The sequence below is a fragment of the Pteropus vampyrus genome, unplaced genomic scaffold (assembly GCF_000151845.1).
Source record: "Pteropus vampyrus isolate Shadow unplaced genomic scaffold, Pvam_2.0 Scaffold30, whole genome shotgun sequence".
In the NCBI taxonomy this organism is placed as follows: Eukaryota; Metazoa; Chordata; class Mammalia; order Chiroptera; family Pteropodidae; genus Pteropus; species Pteropus vampyrus.
The window spans coordinates 1,418,943-1,427,462 of NW_011888811.1; the positions used below are offsets into that span (position 1 = coordinate 1,418,943).

Below are 8,520 nucleotides of genomic sequence, written 5' to 3' on the forward strand. Positions count from 1 at the left end.
GGAGGCCACGAGGTATTGCTTTTAAAATGACAAAGTGCCCTGGCTCTTCTATTGGACCCCAAAATTACAGAAGCAGAGATGGCTGACCACACCGGAAAGGCCTTGGGAAGCCCCCTGCTGCTGAAGTTCTCAAACTGGGTTCTGCTTGAGACTTTGTGGGATCCAAGGCCTCAGACCCCCGGGCAGGCTGGCAGCAGAGAGAGCGGGAGGCACAGGAAAGGTCCAGATGCCGGGGAGCGATGGAAGGCTCCATCTAAGAGATGGCTCCACTGCTGAAAACATGTGAAAACCCCAGAGTCCAATGCCCTTGTTTTATAGATGAGGAATCTGAGGGACAGAGAATGTGATTTGCTCTGACATAGACGCCCCTGTTCCCTGCGGGGGAAGAAGCCAGGGCTTTGCAGGGGGGTGACACTGTGTCTGAACCCCTGGTTCTGCCACCTAAGTTCTCTAAGCCCCAGTGCAACATTTGAGGAATGAGAGTAATCCTAGCTTCCTCGTCCAGTCTCGTAAAGAATGAAATGAGCTAGTGAAGGTCAAGCGCTAGAAGACTAAGTGGTCAGAGGCCGGCTGTCAGGGCAACCTGGACACAGCACAGTATTCAGAACAGAGGCTGGAGACCTCCTTCGTGCATCTGTGTTCAAGTCCTGTCACTTCTACCCCCAGCCGTGTGACTGTGGGCAGATGATTTCAGTTCTCTGAGCCTCCCTTACAGGTGTGTTGGGAGACCCGGTCGTATGAAGTATGCTCAGCACACTGTCTGGGACATAACAGCTGCTCGACAGAAATCTGCTATGCTCATCATACTGCTCTTTTTAACTTCTGTGGCCCCTCACTCAGGGAACTGCTGCTGGGACGGTCCTGCTAGTACCCAGAGAGCACGCACCAGGAACCGCACCTCCTCCAGGTGTGCGATGACGACGAATCTTGGCAGGTGCACCTGCACCAGCAAGCAGCAGCTCTGGGTGCCGAGCGAAGCGTGACTTAGAGGTCTTAGAGGTCCCCGCCTCGCAGCCCCTCAGAAAGAATGTGTTGCATGATTGCACCTTTTATCTTGATTTTTTTTTTTAAGAGGGGGAAAGAAAATAAAGGCAAGAACTTCAAGGTCAGGTTCATTTCCCTGCAGGCTCCTCCTGAGCTGAAGTGAAATTTCAAGAATGCAGTCTCTGGGCCCAGTTTACATTCCCACTCTCTCGGTATCCAGGATACGGGAGGAACCTGTCACATTCCATCCCACCAATCAGCTTCCACAGTCACATTCTGCTGGGGGCAGGGCGAGCCACTGGTTCTGGGAGAAGCATCACGGTTTAGCAGGAGGGTCGTAGATTCAGTCACTTGTCTAACATGTATGATCAGAGCTCACAGGAGACAGGCACTGGGGATAGAGTATTATGGGAAAACAGCCAGAACTCCCACTCTAGGGCAGCTTGCAGTGCAGTGGATTAGACAGACAGTCACGCAATTAATGAGCAACTCTCCGGAGCAGCAGCACACAGGGGCAGGAGTGCGCACAGGGGGCTCTGCCCCACTCAGCAAGGTGAGAGGCTTCCCTGAGTCAGTGATGATTAAGCTCGGGGCTGAAGGATGAGTAGGTGGAGATAGGAGAAGAGAGGAGACAAGAAAATTCGAGGTAGAAGAACGAGCATTTGCAAAGGTTCTGTGATGCGCACAGTTGCAACGCCTTGGAAGACCTGTTGCCAGAGTGGGAGGTGGGGAGGAGCGGGGTACAAGATGAGGCGAAAGAGGCGAAATCCGGGCCAGACTTACGTGAGTGTCCTAGGGGCCGTGCTAGAATATCCAAGTGTCTTATGCAAGCGGATGGCTGTGTTTCTATAAGAACCTGATAATAAAGTCATCTTGGAGAATGGAGTGGGAGGGAGGGTAAGATAAAAAGCAAGGACAGCAGTTGGGGAATTTTAGTAGCTGTGTCCAAGACCCCAAAATGATGGACCTGGGCTGATGAGGGGGTGCTCTGTGGGTGGAGTCTGGGTGGTCTGTTCTCTTCCCAAATGTCCTTCTGCATCCCCTCCCTCTGGAAGGCCCTGGCCCTCACATCAGCACTGATCTCAGCGTCTGTGGACTGTCACTGCTTCTGAGCAGCCTCTCTGGGTTGCAAAGGTCACACAGGTGCTGCCAGCCATTGGGAATCGGATAAATGTACACCTGGCCTTGCCTCAGGCTCACCCCAAGGAGAGGAAGCCATTCCCCGACAGGGGACGGCCAGCACCCAGGGCACATTCTCAGGCCCAAAGACTGTGAAGAGATGGTCAAGGCCTATAATAACATACACGTTTTTCATGCATCTCTCGTGCAAAAAGGGCACCTCCTCCAACTCTGGGAGGGAGGAAGGGCTGCAGAAGCTCGTCTGACGCGATACACAGGTGAGGGGCTCAAAAGCCATGTGAAGAAGGGAGGGAGCGAGGGAAACAGGAGGGCAAGACAACAGTTAATTCGCTGGTTAATTAGTACAGTTTAAATCCTCACTTACTGTCTTCGATAGATTCTTGGAACTGCACCAAAATGACATACAATGCAATCCATTTTACCATAAGCTAATTGATGTAAACAAGAGTTCAGTTCCTACAACATCTCATCAAGGTTGTAACAAAATGATGTGGTTTCTCCGCAACCCTGATGAGTCTCATGGAGTTCTTGGTCCCCTGAACGAGGACACGCTGACTGGCCTTCGGCCTGGTGAGACACATAACCAAACCCGGCTGCCTGCCCCTGGGCCCCGCCCCCCAGAGATTCTGACGTCAGGAGGTCTGAGGTGGGACTTGAGACTGACTCGGCTATAGGTTCTTCACCCTATTTTTTTATGAAAGTAAAAAAATGAATCAGAGAAAATACAATGAAAAATAAAAACACGAAACAAAAACAAACTAAACAAAAAATCCCCAAAACATAAGCAATAAAAACCTTTTTCCTCCTCATCCACGGATGCAAGTACCTAAAACAACAGGAAAGTTAAGATTTCCTGTGAGTCCTTCCAGAGAAATTTTCGCAAACATACCAGCATGTTTGTGAAACATACTGGTACGTGCGCGCACACGCACACACACACACACACACACGTGTATACATATACATGCTGATCGCACACACACATTCTACATCAAACCTAAGAAGCCTCACTGACGGAGTGTAATAACAGTTTTATTATTTACACAACGAAGAAACAAAAACATTGCCAATAAACTGTGGCCCAGTGCTTTCTTTACCTTGGAATATTTACATGTATTAAAAACGCTCGTTCAGACTGATTTCAACATGGACTAAATTACACGGCTCTCTTTCCCATTTATGAAAAAAATATAAGTGAAATAAGTCAGCTAAGGGACAGGTAAGGTACTGACCCCTCCTCAGCGCCGAGTCCGGTGCGCGTGCGTGCTCCTGTGTCATTCTCTGTGCTCCTGGGCACGAAGCCAGCGTTCTGAATATGTCTCTGTGATTTTTCTTCCAAGCCACTGAAAAGTACCTTGAGTTTTGATTCTAGGGTCACCTTGATTTTACCAGAAGATGTCAGAGAAAGGTATTTTTTGACAAGAACAAAGGTCTGTCCACCACAGTCCCTAAACGGTCTGGGGCTGAAACGCGGAGGGCCGCGGGACCTAGTCCATGAGCGGGAACACCAGAGTTTGTGTGCGTGTCGGCAATGACCGTGGCCAACGGCATTTCTAAGATTCATCCCCAGTTTGAACATGTGAACATTTGAAGATGTTAATATTTTTTGTAAAACAAAACAAAAAGTTAATCCTAAAACCGACGAATTACACTACGGTGCAGACACCATCTCCCTCAACTCGCCCTCAGCTGACTTAGAGCTGCAAACTCAAATCACGACATGAGCCAGGCAGGCAGCGGGGTGAGGTGGGAAAGGTGGGGGCTGCAGTGACCGCAGAGGAGCTCTGGAGTGGTGCTTCTTCTCCGAGGGTGGTCCTGGCCCAGCAGCTGCTTTAATCCTGTGTGGGCCCCGCGTGTTTACGGATCAGCGAGTTCCTTGGAGCACCTCTACAAGACGCTAGTATGTATGGATGTGTGAGTAACGTTAATCCCATTTTTAACACAAGACATACCATTCTAAATCTTGCTGTCTACTCAGTCATCGACCATGGAATTCTTTCTGTACCAGCACCTGCAGCTCTCCCTGACTTTGGCAACGGTCTGCATGGCACTCCATGCCCGGATGTCCTGTCACTTATCTACGCAGCTCGCCATATGAGAGGTTCCCGCTGCTTCCTCGAGCTGTGGCTCTCACACTCAAGGCTCACTGAGGAAGCTGCAAAGCTGCATTGGAAGTATGGCCGCCAGTGTGGGACAGGGGACTCTGCGGGCCCCACACTGGAGAGTGGCTGTGAGCCACAAGCTCATTTCTTGGCAGCTCTGCCCTCAGGTCAGTATGAGGTTCTGGGGAGGTGGGGAGGCACTGAGTGCAGACGGTTCTGGATGCACCAGCTGCTTCTGAGAAGATTCAGCAGCTTTAGGGGAGAGGATAGTGAAGGGGGCCCTTCCCCACCTTTCTCTTCCTAAACTGCAGAGGCCTATAGCCCCCAAACCTGGCCGCTGCCTGCCAACACCCTCACTATATCCTGCTCTCTGCAATATGTCCCTTATCCTTCCCTCTGAGCCCAACCCCTTCTAGATGAACATAGGAAAGAGAAGGCAGAGGGGGCTTCGGCGAGCGAGTGCTCGCAGAGGTGGACGGAGGTCTTCGCTTCATCACCCCAGGTTCCCCTCCCACCATACTGTCCCCCACCAACACATCCCACATCAGTGAGGTGGGCCCTGTAGCTGTGGAGTAATGATAATGATTCCTAGACGCTGCTGAGCACACACAGTCCTGCTCAACCCTTGCAATTCTGAAGGTGCCGGTTTCATTGATAGGAAAACTGAGTCTGGGGGAAGGCGAATGCCTTCGCCCAAGTTAGACTACACATAAGTAGCCCCCCTCCACGGAATGTCCCAGCTTTCCGTGGAGCAAGCTGACTCTCAAAAGTCTTTTTCCCGGATTGTGCAAGTTCCAGGCCAGACCCCAAGATCCTCCTCTTCAACATATTATGTCCCTGGGTACAGTGAGTGGGGCCCGCTATGGGGTGGCGGGGGAATGGGGAGTTCCTTCTGTTAGCAATCATTTTAAGAAATTACATTTTTAACCAAAGCCACCATTTTAAAGATGAATATTGCTTTACATCATTTCACCTTCCCCTTCATCCTTCTTCTACCCTTTTAACTAGTGGTTTGCCCCGTTCCTCTCATTTTCATTCACTGACTTTCCCAGTAAAGGAGGAGGCAGAGTAGGTTTTCCTAAACTCTCCACCGTTCCAGTGGGCCAGGGCCACAGGGTCCAGAAACTCACAGAACTCTGCAGAAACACTGTGTCTGCTAATTCCGAGCTCATTAACATGGCTCAGTAATTATAACTGCTCCACTCCCAGCCACCCCTCCCCCAAACACCCCAAAACAAGGCAGGTTAAGTTTTAACTTTTGCTGGCATGACACCTGCTTCCCCAAATTCCTCCCCTCCACACCTCCTAGGATTTACAACACAAAAGTAAACATTTACATTGGTTAAGGTTTACCAAAAGGAAGGGTGGCGTGGAATGTGTCCTTTGAAGTTTAGTCTCAAAAGAAGAAGGGGCCCCTTTTAAATATGTAAAATAAGCAATCTCAAACCCATCTAGGTGATATCTGACTTGGGCCTTCTCAATTTTTCACGTGGGCCCTGACCTGACTCCAGCATATGTTAAATCCTAAGCATAACTCACAACTATAGGTCTGTGTTCCAGGGTAAACAGGGTCATTGGTCAGCTATGCAATCAAGTGGCTTCTCGGAAACTCTAGGGTGGAAATTTCTTCCTGACTGAGATACCACCTACGGGGAGGAAGTAAGCGGCACTTACAAAGGGAGAGCCAAAAGGCATGGCTGACTTCACAGGTGGGACAGATCCTGAGCCCCATCGACTACCTGCAGACACAGCTGATTTTCTCAAGGAGGCGTCCGTTTTATTGGAGGTGGGTGAGGGGCAGGGCACAGCCAGCCCAGGAGAGACGCTGGTTGAGTACCAGATACCAATACCAGAGTCACCTGACACTGAGGTCACGCAGATACTTAGGGGAAAAGGAAGTGAAAACATTCCCCATACCTCCCCCAAGTTTGCTGGTGTAGGCCAATGGAAACATTCTAATCAGTAAAGGATGACTGCAGTTGTGTGACATCAGTATCCAATCAGAACCTTCTATTCCTTCAGTGATCGCGCCTAAGGTGCAATCTGCCAAGAATCTTGACCCCGTGGGGCAAGTCCCAGGTGAAGGGTGAGCTGATGAACGAGGACTCACCAAGAAATAGCACTCTTCATGACCCACCCCGTCCTGGGCGGCTGTGGACTAGCTCACTAGTCTTCAGGACAGCCCAGGGAGGCAGTATTCTTACCTCCTTACAGGTGAGAACTCTGAGGCTAGCTCACCTGGCCAAGGCCGCCAATGATGCTCAGGTCCATGCTCCTTCCACTGCACTACAGGCCTCCAAATGCAAGACGTGTACTGAAGGCAGGCTGCACAGAACCTCGCCTTCTACACTATGGGAGGCCCGCTCGGCGTTTTTTAGCTGGGTGACTTTGAGCAAGTCACACAGCCCTCTGCGGGTGTTTCTGATTTCACTCGTCCCCCCTCAGCAGCAGCATTTCAGTGGGAGGCTCACTGGGGGAAACAGTCCACACCCGCCCACTTGTTTCAACTGCCTCGCTGATCCAGAGGAGAGTTCACAAGTTTACCAGCATGAATGCAGTGTATTTTGGTGGGGCTGCTTCTTCACGCCTGGGTTCGCTGTGAAGGGAGAGACACATTTCTTTTCCAACATAAGCGTATATCCTTCCAGAGTCGGCAAGGCTACCAACTTAATGCTACACTACACCATTTTACACTCACGCTTTCATTGAGTGAACAGCTAGCTACAAGCACTGGCCTCTCATGGTTCTTCAAACTCAGTCCCAGCAAGGTCTCATCTTGACTTGGCAAGACAGCGCACATGCAAAGCTTCTGAGCATTTATACCTGCTGCCTCCGGCTCCCCGGTATGTCATAAAGCCCCAAGCCCAGTCAGAACACCCTGGTTCTGATTCTGAATTTGATCCAAGGACCAAAAAGCTCAACTCCCCAACATGTTAATTGGGGACGAAACAATTTGCCCTCACAAGATTGTCAGTGAAGAGCTAAAGAGACCTCAGAAGGTAAAACTCTTTCAATCATAAACATTCCGGCACTTACCACACTCTGGGCCCTTTAACACACCATTTGAATGAGTCAATATTAGGCAGGTCAGGAACAAATATAAAAATATAGGACACAAAGCGAGCAAATGAACTAACCGATAAATGAAGGAAAGGCGGGAAGAGGAGCGGGAGGGAGCTAGCAAGGCCACGGAGCCTTGAGTCATGCTAAGAAGTTCTGGGATTTCCTACGGGTACTGGAGAATCATGAGAAGTTTCGGAGGAGGGGAGCAATTTGCTCTGGAAAGCCCTATGGAAGAAAATTCCAAAAGCTGTTGCAACCATGAGTTGCTGGAAAACAATTTGGGAGTCTGGCCACCCTGTTCGCCAGGGACTGTTACAACAGCCGATGCACGAAATGACACCTTAAATAACTCAAACGGTGGCCCTGGGGGGGACCATGAAGGGCAAAGCATCTTAGAAGGGTGGGATGGGCTTTAAAGACCTGTCCCATTAAATATGCAGATTTGCAAAGATAAACTCTCCCAAATGTTCACTTTTGTTCCCGGCTTCAAGTGTGAAACAGGCTGTCATGCCAGCGACCAGAATCACTAACTTCCATCCCTACCTTCACCTCATTGCCTTAAAACAAAACAAAGTTAAATAAATAGAAATCATTGCTATACCCTCACGTTCACAGCCACATTATTCACAATAGCCGAAAGGTGGAGGCGAACCCCGTGTGGGTGGATACCAGCGGCGTGCACATACAAAGGAATATTATTCCGTCTTAAAAAAAGGAGACTCTGACAGATGCTACAAGATGGATAGAAGACGTTATGCTAAGTGAACTAAGGCAATCACAGAAACACAAGCAACTGTGAGTCCACTTACATGAAATACCTAAAGGAGCCAAATTCATAGAAAGTAGAGTGGTGGGTGCAGGGGGCAGGGGAGAGGTGAATGAGGAGTTAGTGTTTAACGGGGACAGTTCCAGTTCTGCAAGGTGCAGAGTTCTGGAGATGGACGGTGGTGAGGGCTGCAAAGCAGTGGGAATGTACATTCTGCCACTGAACTGTACACTCGAAAATGCTTGACTGTAAATTTTGTCATGCGCATTTTACCAACGTTTTTTTTTAAAGTTTAAAAGAAATCAGCCATTGTTGGAGTGCCAGCAAGCGGGGCTGCGGGAAAACAATGCAACGCTTTGCCAACCAGGCACACCTCATCTGGGAACCTCCGCTCCTCTTCCGGCAACTTTTCGTTATTGCTTTAAAATTCCCTTACTCCCTTCCCCAGACCCGCTGGTGCTGACT

The 8,520-nt window shown here is 49.7% G+C and overlaps 1 protein-coding gene across 1 annotated transcript in view; it reads right to left on the bottom strand.

Annotated features, from left to right (window-relative positions):
- The window catches only part of WWC1 (WW and C2 domain containing 1), a 134,226-nt gene that overhangs the window by 99,721 nt on the left and 25,985 nt on the right, over positions 1 to 8,520 (bottom strand). The gene's annotated exons all lie outside the window — the stretch shown is intronic.